The 19,793-nt window shown below is 57.7% G+C and overlaps 1 long non-coding RNA gene, 4 other non-coding genes and 4 pseudogenes across 19 annotated transcripts in view; all 9 read right to left on the bottom strand.

The window, feature by feature from the left end:
- The window catches only part of LOC142871910 (uncharacterized), a 28,439-nt gene extending 19,576 nt beyond the window's left edge, over nucleotides 1-8,863 (bottom strand). For 8 of the 15 annotated variants that reach the window (XR_012920109.1, XR_012920111.1, XR_012920114.1 and 5 more), the window contains exons 1-4: nucleotides 8,414-8,863; nucleotides 3,837-6,507; nucleotides 1,964-2,087; nucleotides 544-668 (exon numbers count right to left, since the gene is read on the bottom strand). This is a non-coding gene — a long non-coding RNA (uncharacterized LOC142871910). Of the gene's footprint in view, nucleotides 1-543; nucleotides 669-833; nucleotides 2,088-3,836; nucleotides 6,508-8,413 lie in introns of all 15 variants that reach the window. The other 7 variants (XR_012920115.1, XR_012920110.1, XR_012920121.1 and 4 more) reach the window with 7 other exon arrangements.
- On the bottom strand, nucleotides 390-481 carry LOC142872177 (small nucleolar RNA SNORD116). Its single transcript, XR_012920417.1, has one exon. It is a non-coding gene; the product is annotated as a small nucleolar RNA SNORD116 (small nucleolar RNA).
- On the bottom strand, nucleotides 1,810-1,901 carry LOC142872174 (small nucleolar RNA SNORD116). The gene has a single exon (XR_012920414.1). It is a non-coding gene; the product is annotated as a small nucleolar RNA SNORD116 (small nucleolar RNA).
- On the bottom strand, nucleotides 3,833-3,924 carry LOC142872178 (small nucleolar RNA SNORD116). Its single transcript, XR_012920418.1, has one exon. It is a non-coding gene; the product is annotated as a small nucleolar RNA SNORD116 (small nucleolar RNA).
- LOC142872173 (small nucleolar RNA SNORD116) lies at nucleotides 6,230-6,321 on the bottom strand. The gene has a single exon (XR_012920413.1). It is a non-coding gene; the product is annotated as a small nucleolar RNA SNORD116 (small nucleolar RNA).
- Nucleotides 8,864-9,927: 1,064 nt separating the features above from the next.
- On the bottom strand, nucleotides 9,928-10,002 carry LOC142872201 (uncharacterized; annotated as a pseudogene).
- A 2,956-nt stretch (nucleotides 10,003-12,958) lies between these two features.
- Nucleotides 12,959-13,033, bottom strand: LOC142872200 (uncharacterized; annotated as a pseudogene).
- Nucleotides 13,034-15,989: 2,956 nt separating this feature from the next.
- Nucleotides 15,990-16,064, bottom strand: LOC142872199 (uncharacterized; annotated as a pseudogene).
- Nucleotides 16,065-19,020: 2,956 nt separating this feature from the next.
- Nucleotides 19,021-19,095, bottom strand: LOC142872198 (uncharacterized; annotated as a pseudogene).
- Nucleotides 19,096-19,793: the final 698 nt, after the last annotated feature.

The raw sequence follows: 19,793 nt of genomic DNA, 5'->3' as shown, positions 1-19,793 counted from the left end.
AAATTCCAGCCAAAGGATGGCAGAGGTGTGGCCTTGTACTCTCTTCCTGACCATGAGGACCTCTCTTCCACTGGGGGATGGGGTGACTAAATGGAATCACCTCAAGGACCACCCTTTACCCCTAGCAGGCAGGCTACCGGTTATCTTTCACAGTGCTAGCCGCACACTCACGTTCCATAGACAACTGGCAGTGTGCAAGGATAACCCGACAGGCCACAGTCATTGCAACAAGCTATCCCCTGGCCTTGGGACTTCCAAGTGCTCCATGGGCACTCCTTCCCGTGATAAAGACCACTTTCTAATCTCCCACTGACCCCACGGTGCCACCCACATGGAAAAGTGGCAGGAGGTCAACCCTCTCTCTCTATTCCCTGTTAGAGCAGTGTGCTGGACCTCAGTTCGATGAGGACAACGGTATAGAGTTTTCACTCATTTTGTTCAGCTTTCCAAGGAATGTGTATTTGGCAGTCATCATCAATCCAGGCACATTCTGTGGCCCTGCACCATAGGAAAATCAGTGTGTTTGGGGGCGGAGATGCTTACTTTCATGTCCAGTGGTCCATTTTCCCACAACACACATGTCCATGGGCTCCGTGGTCTTCCTGGGGATCTCAGAACAGCAACGATGTCCCACGAGGCCATTGGGGTTCCTTTCATGACAGCGCCACCTGCCCAGAGTAGAAGAAACACAGGTGTCCTTCAGAAGGGGCCCGGCTAGCAAGACCTGAAGGGAAATGGCATTGTGTCGCCTATGGACGTATATCTGGTATAAGTCTAGGCTTCCATGGCTTCACCGCTTCATAGACACATAAACAGGATCATGACGGTCATACATGTAGGAGACACCAAGAGCTTCCAAAGTTAAAGAGGAAGGACGGCCAGGCTGGGGGCATCAGGCGTTGAAATGAACCGACTCCCGTCAATGACAAACAGGATCAGTGACCATGGGCCTCGGCCTGCGAAACACACAACCCTCACTTTAGGGTGTTTGTATGCCAATAATCTGCTCAAATAACCCCTGGAATCAGCCATCCCACTCCATGCCTGGATCACAGCCTGCCAGGAAACAACAGCCATCTGCTCAAATGCCCAGGCATGTGGACACAGCGTCCCTTTGCCACCTCAGCCACCGGAGGCCACCATGGAACATGCTGCCAAAGCCAAACAATCCCTGGAAGATATTCACAAAAGTCACTCAAGAATTCCCACGGAGGGGTGACATGTCAACACACCTGCAGCTCTCCTCTCTTTCGTTTTGTGGGAGACATACCCAGGAATGGAACTCTGAATATCCGCGAACATACACGAGCAACACGTACACACTCACAACAAGCACCTCAGCGAACAGAAAACCCGCGTGGTCTCCCAGCTGGTGACTGCCGGGCCCTGAGTCTGCCCAGTCACCACAGGGACTACATCACCACAGGCAAAGAGAAAAATGACCCAAGGATGGCCAAGGCATGGCCTTCTGCTGTATCAACAACCAGAAGGACTCGTCTGCTCTATCGCCAACCAGAAGTACTTGGGGGCTGAAGGCCCTGGTGGCACGGACTCAAGCACCAAGTTTGGGACTCAGAGGCAGGCTAACACTAGCTCTTCCTGTGTGCAGGCATACTCGCAAAGCCCTGGGCGCCAGAGGCGTGCTGTCTCGCCCTGGCTAACTGAGGTCAATCCCCTGGCCTGGAATCCAAAAACTGCCCAGGGATTCGACCAGGACCAGGTCCCAAGCCCAGACTAAACCAGAGGTGTCAGCCACAGGAACACACGGAAGCCATCCCTCTCTTACCGTTGCTGTGGCAGTAATGTGCTGGACCTCAGTTCGATGAGGATGACGGTATAGAGTTTTCACTCATTTTGTTCAGCTTTCCAAGGAATGCATTTGTGGAAGTCATCATCGATCCAGGCACATTTTTCACCCCTGTGCTTTAGGAATAAATGGGTGCCGTGGGAAAGAGACGCTCACCTTGCTGACAGCACCTACAGGATCCCGTGCCTCACGGGTATGGGAGCTCTTCACATTTCCAGGGACGCCACTGTGCTGAGCTCTTCCCTAGAGAACGCTGTCGTTCCTTCCATCGCAACACCATCTAGGGAAGTTCAGAAGAAACACGGGTGCGCTTCAGAACGGCAGATAGGGACACAGGGTGAAAGGCCAATGTGATGCACGTTCCGGACCCAGACCCTACAGCTAAGCTTAGTGTGCCTCCCCTTTGCGTGGACCCACAACCCGGAGCGCCTGGGACTGTGGCTCTCAGTCACATACAAAGGATGTTCCTCTGTTCCCATCTCCAAGGTTTTCCAGAAGGACGAATTCCACACCCAGCTTTGGGCTGACTCTCCTTACTCAAAAGACAAATCCTTGGCCCTCGGACAACACAAACAACACTGGCGTACTTCCACCAGGCCGGTTTCAGAGGCAAGCTCTTACTTCCTACACAAAGGGTGGTGTTCTCCTGGCATCTAGGCCTTTTTAGGGCGACACCCTTTAAAATCCTATCCATAGGAGAAACGTCACATCAGGAATCTACATCGACCCAGTTGCCTGCTGCACAGGGGCAACTCAAGTACCACCATGAAAGCCAGACAGGCTCAGTACTGCTGGGCTTCTAACACCCGGAGGCCCACAGTTTTGAACAACTTCAGGACATTGCCTCTAAACACAGCCTCCATGTTGCCTCTCAAATCCGCCTCCCGATTCACTTGTGGCCAGGGGACACTATCGCCACCGAAAACATGATCACTGTTGCCCAAAGAGGGACACCAGAAAAGATGGCAAAATGACCTGACAACAGGAAAAAATGACATATTTCCTCAGTGGGGCCACACATGTGTCACGTCGACCTTAGGACTCCCAGGCTCGCCCCAACCTGAAGTGTGCTAAGGTGTCTGGGGAGTGTGCAGGCAACGGTTATCTGGAAAGTCCAAGGAAAACCTTCCCTTTAACCACTAACGAAAACGGGGAGCAAGGAACTCCTGCCAGTGCCATACGCACCTATGTCTGTGAGGAAATCTGGACCAACGCGAGCCGCAAGTGCCACATGGACACAAAAATCCCAGTCAGGGTCGGGAGGGGACTCCTTCAAGAAACCTACACAATGTGCACACCTGAACTCACGTGCAACACGCCATGGTATCCCACTGCCAGCACCCTGGGGTCAGTGTAGCATTTGAAACCCTTTGTCCACCATTTCACGCCCAAAGAAGACTCGCAAAACCAACTCCCCTCCAACGGGGTCACAGGTTGTACACGTGGCACTCCGTGCCCCTTTTCGCTCTGCGAGACTCATCGCTGGCCTGGCAACTTGGATGACAACTCTTGATGTAGGAGCTCAACACAAAGTCCTTCTCAGGACTCCCCCCACCAATAAGAAACGCTGGACCCCACTTACCAATGCTGCCTGACAAGGATTCTACCCAACCACCATGCACACACCAAGATCCTCGGCCACTGACAAATTCTAGCCAAAGGATGGCAGAGGTGTGGCCTTGTGCTCTCTTCCTGACCACGAGGACCTCTCTTACACTGGGGGATGGGGCAACTAAGTGGCATCACTTCAAGGACCACCCTTTATGCTCCCAGGAAGGCTACCGGCTACTTCTAACCGTGCCACCCACACTCTCACGTGCCAAAGATAACTGGCGGTGTGCAAGCCCTACGCAGCAGGCCACAGTCATTCCAACAAGCTGTCCCCTGGCCTTGGACTTCTAAATGCTCCGTGGGCACTCCCACCCACCATGAAGACCACTCCCTAATCTCCCCACGGTACCACCCACATCGATAAGTGTCAGGGAGTCAACCCTCTCTCTCTATTCCCTGTCAGAGAAGCGTGCTGGACCTCAGTCCGTTGAGAACGACGGTATAGAGTTTTCACTCATTTTGTTCAGCTTTCCAAGGAATGTGTATTTGGCAGTCATCATCAATCCAGGCACATTCTGTGGCCCTGCAACATAAGAAACTGTGTGTCTTGGGGCGGAGACGCTTACTTTCACGTCCGGTGGTCCATTTTCCCACGACACACGTGTCCATGGGCTCCGTTGACTTCAAGGGGATCTCAGAATGACAACGAGGTCTGACATGGCCATTGGCGTTCCTTCCATGACAGTGCTACCGGCTCAGAGTAGAAGAAACACAATCGTCGTTCAGAAGGGTCCCGGAAAGCCAGATCTGAAGGGAAATGGCATTGCCTCCCCTATGGCTGTATATCTGGTAAAAGTCTAGGCTTCCTTGGCTTCACCACTTCAAGACAGATAAATAGAAGCATTAGGGTCATACATGTATGAGGCCTGTACCTATCCCCTGCAGTGAATCAGCACACCAAAGAGCACTGACGCTTTGAGGAATGCCATCTACCTACCCCCTTGCTTTGGTGCCTGCAAGGCCATTAAAAAAATCCCTGGTTCACTGTGCACCTGACCAGGAATACTCTGACCTCCACTGGCTTTGGGAGAAGACAGACACCTCCGGATGAATGGCACCGAATAGGGCCTGGAATCCACAAAACCTTTCCCTTTACCGCTTCCTCACGGTGGGTGCACTCCATACACCACGGCACACGCTGGCCTTGGGGCCATCCTTTAGGACCAGCAGCTGTCCCATAATTGGCTGCCCCACCGTGTAATTCCTATGCCCTCATCTATTGTGGCAACTGCTGCATATGGAACAAGAGGCCGCCACCACCCAACTGCCACACCCAAAGATGCCACGCAACGCCTCCAGTTCTTCACTCCCTACAATGACGGGCTTCTCTCACGAAAGGGAATCTAAGTTAATTTCAGAAATGTTTCAATGGGGACAGTTTCTGGGTGAAACTCTCTATACAGAGCAGGGACATTCGAGCTCCTGTGCCACAAAGAATTTACATCACAGGTTTCTCTGCGGTCCTGCGGTCCTCTTCGGAACAGAGGAGGATCACGTCCACCTCCGTCTGTTGGATTCCTTGAGAGACGCTTGACTCTCTCCCAGAACCCTGAGAAGATACATACACACAGAGGGTTAATTCTGTCTAATTCCTGGGGGCCGAAAAGACTGCAGATCACTGCCGGCCCTGCCCCTCAATCATGCCTGGATGTCCAAAAATAATCCACAGAGTGTGCCGTGTATGTGTTGCCCCGCTGCAAAATTTCACCAGACAGAAGTAAGGAGGAATAGCAAAATAACCTGGACAACTGTGAATATTGCAGTAGTTAAACACACACACCTTCTCAGGCCAGGGTTATACACAGATGTCACACACTAGAGTTTTGTAATGCCATGCACCCAAACAACCCAAGTGCTTCCAAAGTTAAAGAGGCAGAACGGCGAGGCTGGGGCGATCAGGCGCTGCTGTGAACCAACTCCCCTCCATGGCTAACAGGATCAGTGACCATGGTCCTCAGCCTGCGAAATACACGACCATCACTTTAGGGTGTTTGTATGCCAGTAATCTGCTCAAATAACCCCTGGAATCAGCCATCCTACTCCAAGCCTAGATCACAGCCTGCCAGGAAACAACAGCCATCTGCTCAAATGCCTAGGCAGGTGGACACAGCGTCCCTTTGCCATCTCAGCCACCGGAGGACACGATGGCACGTCCTACCAAAGCCAAACAATCCCTGGATGATATAACAAAGGTCACCCAAGAATTCCCATGGAGGGGTGAAATGTCAACACACCTACAACTCTCCTCCCTTTCATTTTGTGGGAGACATACCCAGGAATGGAACTCTGAATATCCGCGAACAAACACGAACAACACGTACACACTCACCCCCGGCACCTCACCCAACAGAAAACCTGTGTGGTCTCTCAGCTCGTGACTGCCAGGCCCTGAGTCTGCCCAGTCACCACAGGGACTACATCACCACAGGCAAAGAGAAAAATGACCCAAGGATGGCCAAGGCATGGCCTTCTGCTGTATCAACAACCAGAAGGACTCGTCTGCTCTATCGCCAACCAGAAGTACTTGGGGGCTGAAGGCCCTGGTGGCACGGACTCAAGCACCAAGTTTGAGACTCAGAGGCAGGCTAACACTAGCTCTTCCTGTGTGCAGGCATACTCGCAAAGCCCTGGGCGCCAGAGGCGTGCTGTCTCGCCCTGGCTAACTGAGGTCAATCCCCTGGCCTGGAATCCAAAATCTGCCAAGGGATTCGACCAGGATCAGGTCCCAAGCCCAGACTAAACCAGAGGTGTCAGCCACAGGAACACACGGAAACCATCCCTCTCTTACCGTTGCTGTGGCAGTAATGTGCTGGACCTCAGTTCGATGAGGATGACGGTATAGAGTTTTCACTCATTTTGTTCAGCTTTCCAAGGAATGCATATGTGGAAGTCATCATCGATCCAGGCACATTTTTCACCCCTGTGCTTTAGGAATAAATGGGTGCCGTGGGAAAGAGACGCTCACCTTGCCGACACAACCCACAGGATCCCGTGCCTCACGGGTATGGGAGCTCTTCACATTTCCAGGGATGCCACTGTGCTGAGCTCTTCCCTAGAGACCGCTGCCATTCCTTCCATCGCAACACAATCTAGGGAAGTTCACAAGAAACACCGGTGTGCTTCAGAACGGCAGATAGGGACACAGGGTGAAAGGCCAATGTGATGCACGTTCCAGACCCAGACCCTGCAGCTAAGCTTAGTTTGCCTCCCCTTTTGCGTGGATACAAACCCCAGAGCGCCTGGGCCTGTGGCTCTGCTCCGCTTCCTCACAGCGGGTCCACTCCATACACCAATGGCACGCTGGCTTTGCAGCCATCCCCTAGGTCCAACAGCTGACCAGGAATCGGCTGCCCCACCATGTAACATGCATGCCCTCATTTACTGTGGCATCTGCTGCATATGGAATAAGAGACCACCAGTTGCCCCGCCAAACATGCCACCCAACGCCTCCGGTTCCTCACCCTCTACAAATACGCCCTTTTCTCACGAAAGGGAATCTAACAAATTCTCAGAAATTTTTAAGTGGGGACAGTTTCTAGGTCAAACTCTTTCTGAAGGGTATGGACATACAGGCTCTTGGACCAAAAGAATTTACACCACGGGTTTCTCTCCGGGCCTCTGTTTCTGGAACAGAGGAGGATCATGTCTACCTCCACTTTTCGGCTTCCTTGTGGGATGCTTGCCTCACATCAGAGTCCCCGAGAAGAGATATAAACACAGAGGGTCAACTCCATTAAATACCTGGGGGCTGAGAAGACCACAGATCTCTGACAGCAATGCCCCCCAATAATGCCTGGCCTCCAAACATAATCCAAAGACTGTGCTGTGTGTGTGTTGCCCCGCTGAAAAATTTCACCAGGCAGAACCAAAGGAGGAATGGCAAAACAACCTGGACAACTGTGGACAATGGAGTAGTTAAAAACACACACCTTTTCAGGCCAGGGTTCTACACAGATGTCACAAACGAGGGTTTTGTAATGCCATGCACCAAAACACGCCAAGAGCTTTCAAAGTTAAAGAGGCAGGACGGCCAGGCTGGGGGCATTAGGTGCTGCCATGAATCGATTCCTCTCAATGGCTACCAGGATCAGTGACCTCGGGCCTCGGCCTGTGAAACCCACAACCCTGCCTTTAGGGTGTTTGTATGGCAGTAATCTGCTCAAATACCCTCTGGAATCAACCATCCCACCCCATGCCTGGATCATAGCCTGCCAAGAAACAAGAGCCATCTGCTCAAATGCCCGGGCATCTGGCCACAGCAACCCTTTGCAATCTCAGCCACCTGAGGCCACCATGGCACGTCTTGCCAAAGCTAAACAATCCTTGGAGGAGATTCACAAAGAATACTCAACAATTCCCATGGAGGGGTGACATGTTGACGCACTTGCAGCTATCCGTGTTTTCATTTTGGTAGAGCCATGCCCAGGCATGGAACGCTGAATATCCCTGAGCAAAAGAGTAACATATGCACAACACCCAGGAACCTCTGAGAAAAGCAAACCCATATGATTGGTCTCCTGGTTAGTGACTGACTTTACGTGTGTATGACAGGCACCACAGGGAACACATAACCTCAGCGTGAGAAAAAATGATCCATGGATGGTCAAGAAATGACTATATATTCCATCGTCAACAAGAAGTACTCAGGGGACACAGGTGATAAAGGCCCTAGATGGCACGGCCTAAAGCACCAAGTTTGGGACCCAGAGGCAGGCTGACACTAGCCCATCCTGTCTTTAGAGATTCTCGTAAACCCTGGCTGCTAGAGATGTGAGGTCACCCTGTGGCTATGATGGCCAATCCAAAGAGAAATTTCATGCCTTGGAAACCGTAAATTCTTCAGGGAATCGACCATGACCAGGTGCCAAGTCTAGTGGCGATCTACGCAACCAGGCGCCAGCCTCGAGAGGAACCAAAATTGCCGGGCTCTCCCTGTCACTAGGAGTTCACGGTGCCCCGAGGAAACTGAGTCACACTTCAGAACACACGGCTCACCGATACCGGAATGCCCGCAGCAGGCCCGAGGGGACGGGATGGAAGAATGACCTCCGGCACGGCCTTCCTTCTCGTCAGGTCTCCAGGGACAAGAGTGAACTCGCCCGCGCGAAATCCAGATCCTGGCCGCGTCTTCCTGGAGCGAGAGGGGACACACAAGGGGACGTGTGTGAGGGGGAGTGCGGCTGTCTGTTTCTCAAACCCGCAGGAGGGAGGAGCTCGCTCAACGTCATCGCGTGCAAATCACGCTCCCGCCATCGCTCAGACAGGGAGCGTGGGGTCACTCCACGTGGAGGCCGGCGCACAAAATCTGTATGCGTCTTGACAAGGTTAGATGCCTGACCAGTGGCCCGACGCCCACAACCTCCCCGTGGGGAACAACCCACCCTCCAAACTGAGCACGTCCCGCGTTTTTGCTCACAGGGAACTAGCTGGGCCCGCAAACCTCAGTCCGCTCAAAACCGGACGTTACCTGGGGAGTGACTTCTGGTGGTCCCGCCCGCGTAGGCGGGCCACCGCACGTGGACAGACCAGCACTTCCCCACTCCGCCGGCGAACGCCCCCGCGATCGCGTACAGCACGATCTGCAGAGTACAAGGGGAAACACAATTTGCCGAATGGAACCTCTCCTTGCAAGCGCTCTTAGGATTTCACGTTCCACGTCTGTCTGGCCACGTGGAACACCAGAGGCATTACGCTCACATCGCCCACGAGCATGGCATAGAAATGCCTTGTCCCGAGGCCCCTGACTCAAGGTCTCCCTGGCACACCCGCTGCGTCATCATTCATCATCACCTCAAAGACCATGGAAACCCACCGAGGACCCGGGAGGCTGGCCACTGCCACCCACGTGGGAAGTTCAGCATTTGAAACGTAGAGCCACGTCGCTTTCTTTCCGAAATGACGGACGCTGCGCGCGGCTGGAGCCGGCTCAGCCGTAGGCTCCAAAGGGCTTGCTGGGTGGATGAGGGAACCCACAAGGGTCGAGCACGCCGTATCCCGTGGCTGGCTGGGTGGCCAGCCCGGTCTTTGATAAGAAAGATCGCTAAGATTCCACAGGGGGCGTCTGCTCTTCGATCTCCACGCGAGTGCTTTCACGTAGGCGAAAGGGACCAGGAAATAAAGCGGGGTCCCGTCCCTGCATGTGGGCCATACCTTTCAATTTGCCCTCCTGAGAAAACAGAGATCGACCACCCATCGGAGCCCCTGGCCAGCTCGGCCAGGTGGGAGAAGCGCTCATGGGAAGGCGCACTGATTTCCCAGGGGGAATCGCCAATTCCCGCTCACTTCCCCGGGGTCTGGGGAGGGGGCGGTAAGGAAGCCACCGGCCACGCCCTCAAAGGGTTTCCATGCTACCCCAAGCCACCAACTGGGCCTGGACACACCACCACCCAAGCAATTCGCTTCAAAGCGCGTGAGCATTTTAGCTCTCCGAACATCACAGGCCTTGCCACACACCCCTAGCTGTGCTGACTGAGCTCCCTCCACCCTGGTAGCGTGGCGATCCCCGTGCTGGACCTCAGCTCGAGTCCTCACTCATTTTGTTCAGATTTCAAAAGTTTCCATTTTTTTTTAGACATCATCGATCCAGGCACGCGTGCGAAAGGGACCTGGGGCCCCAGATACGGGTCCGACACTGAGCACTCGGCTCTCTGTCACCCTGGGACTCGCCGAGCCACCCTCTCCCACCAGGGAGACCGGCGTCACAAGCCATGACCGGCCCCCGTGCCGGGCTAGCACGGTCAGGGCCCCGCCTCCACGCGGAGTCACCGTCCCATCCCCACCCCAACCAGGCACCGCGGTGACCGTGGGACAGGACCCTTACCGTAGGAGGGGATTCCCACGGGACTCTGGGGATGGCGGCCGGAACTGCTCCCCCGTAGGCTTCCCTGACATCGGCACACAGGGGAGAGGAGAAATTCATCCCCCGGAAAGGAGCCCAGGTCTCACTCCACTGCGTCCTGCGGCAAGAGATCACACGTGTGGGCATACGGGGACCGCGCGTGTTCCTTTTCCAAATTCCCATCGGCAAAGGTAAGGGGCCCAGGCCACAGTGGCTGTCTCCCGAGGCCGGGGGACGACGACCAAAGACAAGGCTGCCTATCCTCCGATCGCTATGACTCCCGTGCGTAAAGCACTCTTAAGCTTTCTCGTCGCCCCTCTCGGGCGTTTCTGACGTTGCACGATGCTCAGCTCAACGAGCGGCCCCCACGTCAGGGAGACAGAAGCCCACGATGGCTCTTCGGGTCACGAAGGCCTCACAGGCTTCGTGTCAAGCCATTCCTGGCACTACCTAGGAATCGCTCCAACCCTCGAAGGACTCTCAGACACCCAAGTGGCCCAGACGAACTGACCACGGTTCGGTCACTACCCCAGGGCGCTACCGGGATCCTCCTTCCCCGTCAACCATCCCGTGCACGGGACAAAGACGTGCTGGCCCTGTTCACCACGGAGGCCCCGCCGTGGCGTTCGGTGACGCCCAAACCGCAAGGGACACGGGGATCGTAGGCACTCCTGCCACCCAAACGCTCAGAGAGCTTCCACTGTACCCCACACGTTGACATTCAGAGAACACGCATGCACCAGTCACTCCCCCCTGGTCGATGCAACCATGTAGCTTTCAGATAACGTACCCCCAAGCCTAGTCCCTGGCGTTACTGCCACCGGGCCCACTCAACGGCCTCCGGTGTGTGTGCCAGGCATGGTCCCGTTGCTGGACCTCAGCCCAAAGACGTGGCGCCCTCACCCAGTATGTTCACGCTCCAAGGACATCCACTGCGCCTTGTTAAGTCACCTTCGAACCAGGCACATTTTCGCCAGGGGGCCCTGAGCCCCAGACAGGGGGCACACACCGCTCAACTCAGCTTTCCGTCACCCCGGGGAGAGCCCACCCACGGCGCTCCAGCATGGAGAGCGGCACCACAGGCAGGCGCCAGCCTCGCGGCCGGCCGGCATCGCCGGGCTCTCCCTGTCACTAGGCGCTCATGGTGCCCCGAGGAAACTGAGTCACACTTCAGAACACGCGGCTCACCGATACCGGAATGCCCGCAGCAGGCCCGAGGGGACGGGATGGAAGAATGACCTCCGGCACGGCCTTCCTTCTCGTCAGGTCTCCAGGGACAAGAGTGAACTCGCCCGCGCGAAATCCAGATCCTGGCCGCGTCTTCCTGGAGCGAGAGGGGACACACAAGGGGACGTGTGTGAGGGGGAGTGCGGCTGTCTGTTTCTCAAACCCGCAGGAGGGAGGAGCTCGCTCAACGTCATCGCGTGCAAATCACGCTCCCGCCATCGCTCAGACAGGGAGCGTGGGGTCACTCCACGTGGAGGCCGGCGCACAAAATCTGTATGCGTCTTGACAAGGTTAGATGCCTGACCAGTGGCCCGACGCCCACAACCTCCCCGTGGGGAACAACCCACCCTCCAAACTGAGCACGTCCCGCGTTTTTGCTCACAGGGAACTAGCTGGGCCCGCAAACCTCAGTCCGCTCAAAACCGGACGTTACCTCGGGAGTGACTTCTGGTGGTCCCGCCCGCGTAGGCGGGCCACCGCACGTGGACAGACCAGCACTTCCCCACTCCGCCGGCGAACGCCCCCGCGATCGCGTACAGCACGATCTGCAGAGTACAAGGGGAAACACAATTTGCCGAATGGAACCTCTCCTTGCAAGCGCTCTTAGGATTTCACGTTCCACGTCTGTCTGGCCACGTGGAACACCAGAGGCATTACGCTCACATCGCCCACGAGCATGGCATAGAAATGCCTTGTCCCGAGGCCCCTGACTCAAGGTCTCCCTGGCACACCCGCTGCGTCATCATTCATCATCACCTCAAAGACCATGGAAACCCACCGAGGACCCGGGAGGCTGGCCACTGCCACCCACGTGGGAAGTTCAGCATTTGAAACGTAGAGCCACGTCGCTTTCTTTCCGAAATGACGGACGCTGCGCGCGGCTGGAGCCGGCTCAGCCGTAGGCTCCAAAGGGCTTGCTGGGTGGATGAGGGAACCCACAAGGGTCGAGCACGCCGTATCCCGTGGCTGGCTGGGTGGCCAGCCCGGTCTTTGATAAGAAAGATCGCTAAGATTCCACAGGGGGCGTCTGCTCTTCGATCTCCACGCGAGTGCTTTCACGTAGGCGAAAGGGACCAGGAAATAAAGCGGGGTCCCGTCCCTGCATGTGGGCCATACCTTTCAATTTGCCCTCCTGAGAAAACAGAGATCGACCACCCATCGGAGCCCCTGGCCAGCTCGGCCAGGTGGGAGAAGGGCTCATGGGAAGGCGCACTGATTTCCCAGGGGGAATCGCCAATTCCCGCTCACTTCCCCGGGGTCTCGGGAGGGGGCGGTAAGGAAGCCACCGGCCACGCCCTCAAAGGGTTTCCATGCTACCCCAAGCCACCAACTGGGCCTGGACACACCACCACCCAAGCAATTCGCTTCAAAGCGCGTGAGCATTTTAGCTCTCCGAACATCACAGGCCTTGCCACACACCCCTAGCTGTGCTGACTGAGCTCCCTCCACCCTGGTAGCGTGGCGATCCCCGTGCTGGACCTCAGCTCGAGTCCTCACTCATTTTGTTCAGATTTCAAAAGTTTCCATTTTTTTTTAGACATCATCGATCCAGGCACGCGTGCGAAAGGGACCTGGGGCCCCAGATACGGGTCCGACACTGAGCACTCGGCTCTCTGTCACCCTGGGACTCGCCGAGCCACCCTCTCCCACCAGGGAGACCGGCGTCACAAGCCATGACCGGCCCCCGTGCCGGGCTAGCACGGTCAGGGCCCCGCCTCCACGCGGAGTCACCGTCCCATCCCCACCCCAACCAGGCACCGCGGTGACCGTGGGACAGGACCCTTACCGTAGGAGGGGATTCCCACGGGACTCTGGGGATGGCGGCCGGAACTGCTCCCCCGTAGGCTTCCCTGACATCGGCACACAGGGGAGAGGAGAAATTCATCCCCCGGAAAGGAGCCCAGGTCTCACTCCACTGCGTCCTGCGGCAAGAGATCACACGTGTGGGCATACGGGGACCGCGCGTGTTCCTTTTCCAAATTCCCATCGGCAAAGGTAAGGGGCCCAGGCCACAGTGGCTGTCTCCCGAGGCCGGGGGACGACGACCAAAGACAAGGCTGCCTATCCTCCGATCGCTATGACTCCCGTGCGTAAAGCACTCTTAAGCTTTCTCGTCGCCCCTCTCGGGCGTTTCTGACGTTGCACGATGCTCAGCTCAACGAGCGGCCCCCACGTCAGGGAGACAGAAGCCCACGATGGCTCTTCGGGTCACGAAGGCCTCACAGGCTTCGTGTCAAGCCATTCCTGGCACTACCTAGGAATCGCTCCAACCCTCGAAGGACTCTCAGACACCCAAGTGGCCCAGACGAACTGACCACGGTTCGGTCACTACCCCAGGGCGCTACCGGGATCCTCCTTCCCCGTCAACCATCCCGTGCACGGGACAAAGACGTGCTGGCCCTGTTCACCACGGAGGCCCCGCCGTGGCGTTCGGTGACGCCCAAACCGCAAGGGACACGGGGATCGTAGGCACTCCTGCCACCCAAACGCTCAGAGAGCTTCCACTGTACCCCACACGTTGACATTCAGAGAACACGCATGCACCAGTCACTCCCCCCTGGTCGATGCAACCATGTAGCTTTCAGATAACGTACCCCCAAGCCTAGTCCCTGGCGTTACTGCCACCGGGCCCACTCAACGGCCTCCGGTGTGTGTGCCAGGCATGGTCCCGTTGCTGGACCTCAGCCCAAAGACGTGGCGCCCTCACCCAGTATGTTCACGCTCCAAGGACATCCACTGCGCCTTGTTAAGTCACCTTCGAACCAGGCACATTTTCGCCAGGGGGCCCTGAGCCCCAGACAGGGGGCACACACCGCTCAACTCAGCTTTCCGTCACCCCGGGGAGAGCCCACCCACGGCGCTCCAGCATGGAGAGCGGCACCACAGGCAGGCGCCAGCCTCGCGGCCGGCCGGCATCGCCGGGCTCTCCCTGTCACTAGGCGCTCATGGTGCCCCGAGGAAACTGAGTCACACTTCAGAACACGCGGCTCACCGATACCGGAATGCCCGCAGCAGGCCCGAGGGGACGGGATGGAAGAATGACCTCCGGCACGGCCTTCCTTCTCGTCAGGTCTCCAGGGACAAGAGTGAACTCGCCCGCGCGAAATCCAGATCCTGGCCGCGTCTTCCTGGAGCGAGAGGGGACACACAAGGGGACGTGTGTGAGGGGGAGTGCGGCTGTCTGTTTCTCAAACCCGCAGGAGGGAGGAGCTCGCTCAACGTCATCGCGTGCAAATCACGCTCCCGCCATCGCTCAGACAGGGAGCGTGGGGTCACTCCACGTGGAGGCCGGCGCACAAAATCTGTATGCGTCTTGACAAGGTTAGATGCCTGACCAGTGGCCCGACGCCCACAACCTCCCCGTGGGGAACAACCCACCCTCCAAACTGAGCACGTCCCGCGTTTTTGCTCACAGGGAACTAGCTGGGCCCGCAAACCTCAGTCCGCTCAAAACCGGACGTTACCTCGGGAGTGACTTCTGGTGGTCCCGCCCGCGTAGGCGGGCCACCGCACGTGGACAGACCAGCACTTCCCCACTCCGCCGGCGAACGCCCCCGCGATCGCGTACAGCACGATCTGCAGAGTACAAGGGGAAACACAATTTGCCGAATGGAACCTCTCCTTGCAAGCGCTCTTAGGATTTCACGTTCCACGTCTGTCTGGCCACGTGGAACACCAGAGGCATTACGCTCACATCGCCCACGAGCATGGCATAGAAATGCCTTGTCCCGAGGCCCCTGACTCAAGGTCTCCCTGGCACACCCGCTGCGTCATCATTCATCATCACCTCAAAGACCATGGAAACCCACCGAGGACCCGGGAGGCTGGCCACTGCCACCCACGTGGGAAGTTCAGCATTTGAAACGTAGAGCCACGTCGCTTTCTTTCCGAAATGACGGACGCTGCGCGCGGCTGGAGCCGGCTCAGCCGTAGGCTCCAAAGGGCTTGCTGGGTGGATGAGGGAACCCACAAGGGTCGAGCACGCCGTATCCCGTGGCTGGCTGGGTGGCCAGCCCGGTCTTTGATAAGAAAGATCGCTAAGATTCCACAGGGGGCGTCTGCTCTTCGATCTCCACGCGAGTGCTTTCACGTAGGCGAAAGGGACCAGGAAATAAAGCGGGGTCCCGTCCCTGCATGTGGGCCATACCTTTCAATTTGCCCTCCTGAGAAAACAGAGATCGACCACCCATCGGAGCCCCTGGCCAGCTCGGCCAGGTGGGAGAAGCGCTCATGGGAAGGCGCACTGATTTCCCAGGGGGAATCGCCAATTCCCGCTCACTTCCCCGGGGTCTGGGGAGGGGGCGGTAAGGAAGCCACCGGCCACGCCCTCAAAGGGTTTCCATGCTACCCCAAGCCACCAACTGGGCCTGGACACACCACCACCCAAGCAATTCGCTTCAAAGCGCGTGAGCATTTTAGCTCTCCGAACATCACAGGCCTTGCCACACACCCCTAGCTGTGCTGACTGAGCTCCCTCCACCCTGGTAGCGTGGCGATCCCCGTGCTGGACCTCAGCTCGAGTCCTCACTCATTTTGTTCAGATTTCAAAAGTTTCCATTTTTTTTTAGACATCATCGATCCAGGCACGCGTGCGAAAGGGACCTGGGGCCCCAGATACGGGTCCGACACTGAGCACTCGGCTCTCTGTCACCCTGGGACTCGCCGAGCCACCCTCTCCCACCAGGGAGACCGGCGTCACAAGCCATGACCGGCCCCCGTGCCGGGCTAGCACGGTCAGGGCCCCGCCTCCACGCGGAGTCACCGTCCCATCCCCACCCCAACCAGGCACCGCGGTGACCGTGGGACAGGACCCTTACCGTAGGAGGGGATTCCCACGGGACTCTGGGGATGGCGGCCGGAACTGCTCCCCCGTAGGCTTCCCTGACATCGGCACACAGGGGAGAGGAGAAATTCATCCCCCGGAAAGGAGCCCAGGTCTCACTCCACTGCGTCCTGCGGCAAGAGATCACACGTGTGGGCATACGGGGACCGCGCGTGTTCCTTTTCCAAATTCCCATCGGCAAAGGTAAGGGGCCCAGGCCACAGTGGCTGTCTCCCGAGGCCGGGGGACGACGACCAAAGACAAGGCTGCCTATCCTCCGATCGCTATGACTCCCGTGCGTAAAGCACTCTTAAGCTTTCTCGTCGCCCCTCTCGGGCGTTTCTGACGTTGCACGATGCTCAGCTCAACGAGCGGCCCCCACGTCAGGGAGACAGAAGCCCACGATGGCTCTTCGGGTCACGAAGGCCTCACAGGCTTCGTGTCAAGCCATTCCTGGCACTACCTAGGAATCGCTCCAACCCTCGAAGGACTCTCAGACACCCAAGTGGCCCAGACGAACTGACCACGGTTCGGTCACTACCCCAGGGCGCTACCGGGATCCTCCTTCCCCGTCAACCATCCCGTGCACGGGACAAAGACGTGCTGGCCCTGTTCACCACGGAGGCCCCGCCGTGGCGTTCGGTGACGCCCAAACCGCAAGGGACACGGGGATCGTAGGCACTCCTGCCACCCAAACGCTCAGAGAGCTTCCACTGTACCCCACACGTTGACATTCAGAGAACACGCATGCACCAGTCACTCCCCCCTGGTCGATGCAACCATGTAGCTTTCAGATAACGTACCCCCAAGCCTAGTCCCTGGCGTTACTGCCACCGGGCCCACTCAACGGCCTCCGGTGTGTGTGCCAGGCATGGTCCCGTTGCTGGACCTCAGCCCAAAGACGTGGCGCCCTCACCCAGTATGTTCACGCTCCAAGGACATCCACTGCGCCTTGTTAAGTCACCTTCGAACCAGGCACATTTTCGCCAGGGGGCCCTGAGCCCCAGACAGGGGGCACACACCGCTCAACTCAGCTTTCCGTCACCCCGGGGAGAGCCCACCCACGGCGCTCCAGCATGGAGAGCGGCACCACAGGCAGGCGCCAGCCTCGCGGCCGGCCGGCATCGCCGGGCTCTCCCTGTCACTAGGCGCTCATGGTGCCCCGAGGAAACTGAGTCACACTTCAGAACACGCGGCTCACCGATACCGGAATGCCCGCAGCAGGCCCGAGGGGACGGGATGGAAGAATGACCTCCGGCACGGCCTTCCTTCTCGTCAGGTCTCCAGGGACAAGAGTGAACTCGCCCGCGCGAAATCCAGATCCTGGCCGCGTCTTCCTGGAGCGAGAGGGGACACACAAGGGGACGTGTGTGAGGGGGAGTGCGGCTGTCTGTTTCTCAAACCCGCAGGAGGGAGGAGCTCGCTCAACGTCATCGCGTGCAAATCACGCTCCCGCCATCGCTCAGACAGGGAGCGTGGGGTCACTCCACGTGGAGGCCGGCGCACAAAATCTGTATGCGTCTTGACAAGGTTAGATGCCTGACCAGTGGCCCGACGCCCACAACCTCCCCGTGGGGAACAACCCACCCTCCAAACTGAGCACGTCCCGCGTTTTTGCTCACAGGGAACTAGCTGGGCCCGCAAACCTCAGTCCGCTCAAAACCGGACGTTACCTCGGGAGTGACTTCTGGTGGTCCCGCCCGCGTAGGCGGGCCACCGCACGTGGACAGACCAGCACTTCCCCACTCCGCCGGCGAACGCCCCCGCGATCGCGTACAGCACGATCTGCAGAGTACAAGGGGAAACACAATTTGCCGAATGGAACCTCTCCTTGCAAGCGCTCTTAGGATTTCACGTTCCACGTCTGTCTGGCCACGTGGAACACCAGAGGCATTACGCTCACATCGCCCACGAGCATGGCATAGAAATGCCTTGTCCCGAGGCCCCTGACTCAAGGTCTCCCTGGCACACCCGCTGCGTCATCATTCATCATCACCTCAAAGACCATGGAAACCCACCGAGGACCCGGGAGGCTGGCCACTGCCACCCACGTGGGAAGTTCAGCATTTGAAACGTAGAGCCACGTCGCTTTCTTTCCGAAATGACGGACGCTGCGCGCGGCTGGAGCCGGCTCAGCCGTAGGCTCCAAAGGGCTTGCTGGGTGGATGAGGGAACCCACAAGGGTCGAGCACGCCGTATCCCGTGGCTGGCTGGGTGGCCAGCCCGGTCTTTGATAAGAAAGATCGCTAAGATTCCACAGGGGGCGTCTGCTCTTCGATCTCCACGCGAGTGCTTTCACGTAGGCGAAAGGGACCAGGAAATAAAGCGGGGTCCCGTCCCTGCATGTGGGCCATACCTTTCAATTTGCCCTCCTGAGAAAACAGAGATCGACCACCCATCGGAGCCCCTGGCCAGCTCGGCCAGGTGGGAGAAGCGCTCATGGGAAGGCGCACTGATTTCCCAGGGGGAATCGCCAATTCCCGCTCACTTCCCCGGGGTCTGGGGAGGGGGCGGTAAGGAAGCCACCGGCCACGCCCTCAAAGGGTTTCCATGCTACCCCAAGCCACCAACTGGGCCTGGACACACCACCACCCAAGCAATTCGCTTCAAAGCGCGTGAGCATTTTAGCTCTCCGAACATCACAGGCCTTGCCACACACCCCTAGCTGTGCTGACTGAGCTCCCTCCACCCTGGTAGCGTGGCGATCCCCGTGCTGGACCTCAGCTCGAGTCCTCACTCATTTTGTTCAGATTTCAAAAGTTTCCATTTTTTTTTAGACATCATCGATCCAGGCACGCGTGCGAAAGGGACCTGGGGCCCCAGATACGGGTCCGACACTGAGCACTCGGCTCTCTGTCACCCTGGGACTCGCCGAGCCACCCTCTCCCACCAGGGAGACCGGCGTCACAAGCCATGACCGGCCCCCGTGCCGGGCTAGCACGGTCAGGGCCCCGCCTCCACGCGGAGTCACCGTCCCATCCCCACCCCAACCAGGCACCGCGGTGACCGTGGGACAGGACCCTTACCGTAGGAGGGGATTCCCACGGGACTCTGGGGATGGCGGCCGGAACTGCTCCCCCGTAGGCTTCCCTGACATCGGCACACAGGGGAGAGGAGAAATTCATCCCCCGGAAAGGAGCCCAGGTCTCACTCCACTGCGTCCTGCGGCAAGAGATCACACGTGTGGGCATACGGGGACCGCGCGTGTTCCTTTTCCAAATTCCCATCGGCAAAGGTAAGGGGCCCAGGCCACAGTGGCTGTCTCCCGAGGCCGGGGGACGACGACCAAAGACAAGGCTGCCTATCCTCCGATCGCTATGACTCCCGTGCGTAAAGCACTCTTAAGCTTTCTCGTCGCCCCTCTCGGGCGTTTCTGACGTTGCACGATGCTCAGCTCAACGAGCGGCCCCCACGTCAGGGAGACAGAAGCCCACGATGGCTCTTCGGGTCACGAAGGCCTCACAGGCTTCGTGTCAAGCCATTCCTGG

Source organism: Microcebus murinus, chromosome 7, assembly GCF_040939455.1.
Source record: "Microcebus murinus isolate Inina chromosome 7, M.murinus_Inina_mat1.0, whole genome shotgun sequence".
Lineage (NCBI taxonomy): Eukaryota > Metazoa > Chordata > Mammalia > Primates > Cheirogaleidae > Microcebus > Microcebus murinus.
Note: the sequence above shows the minus strand (reverse complement) of the source record. Positions and strands in the feature narration are given on the sequence as shown.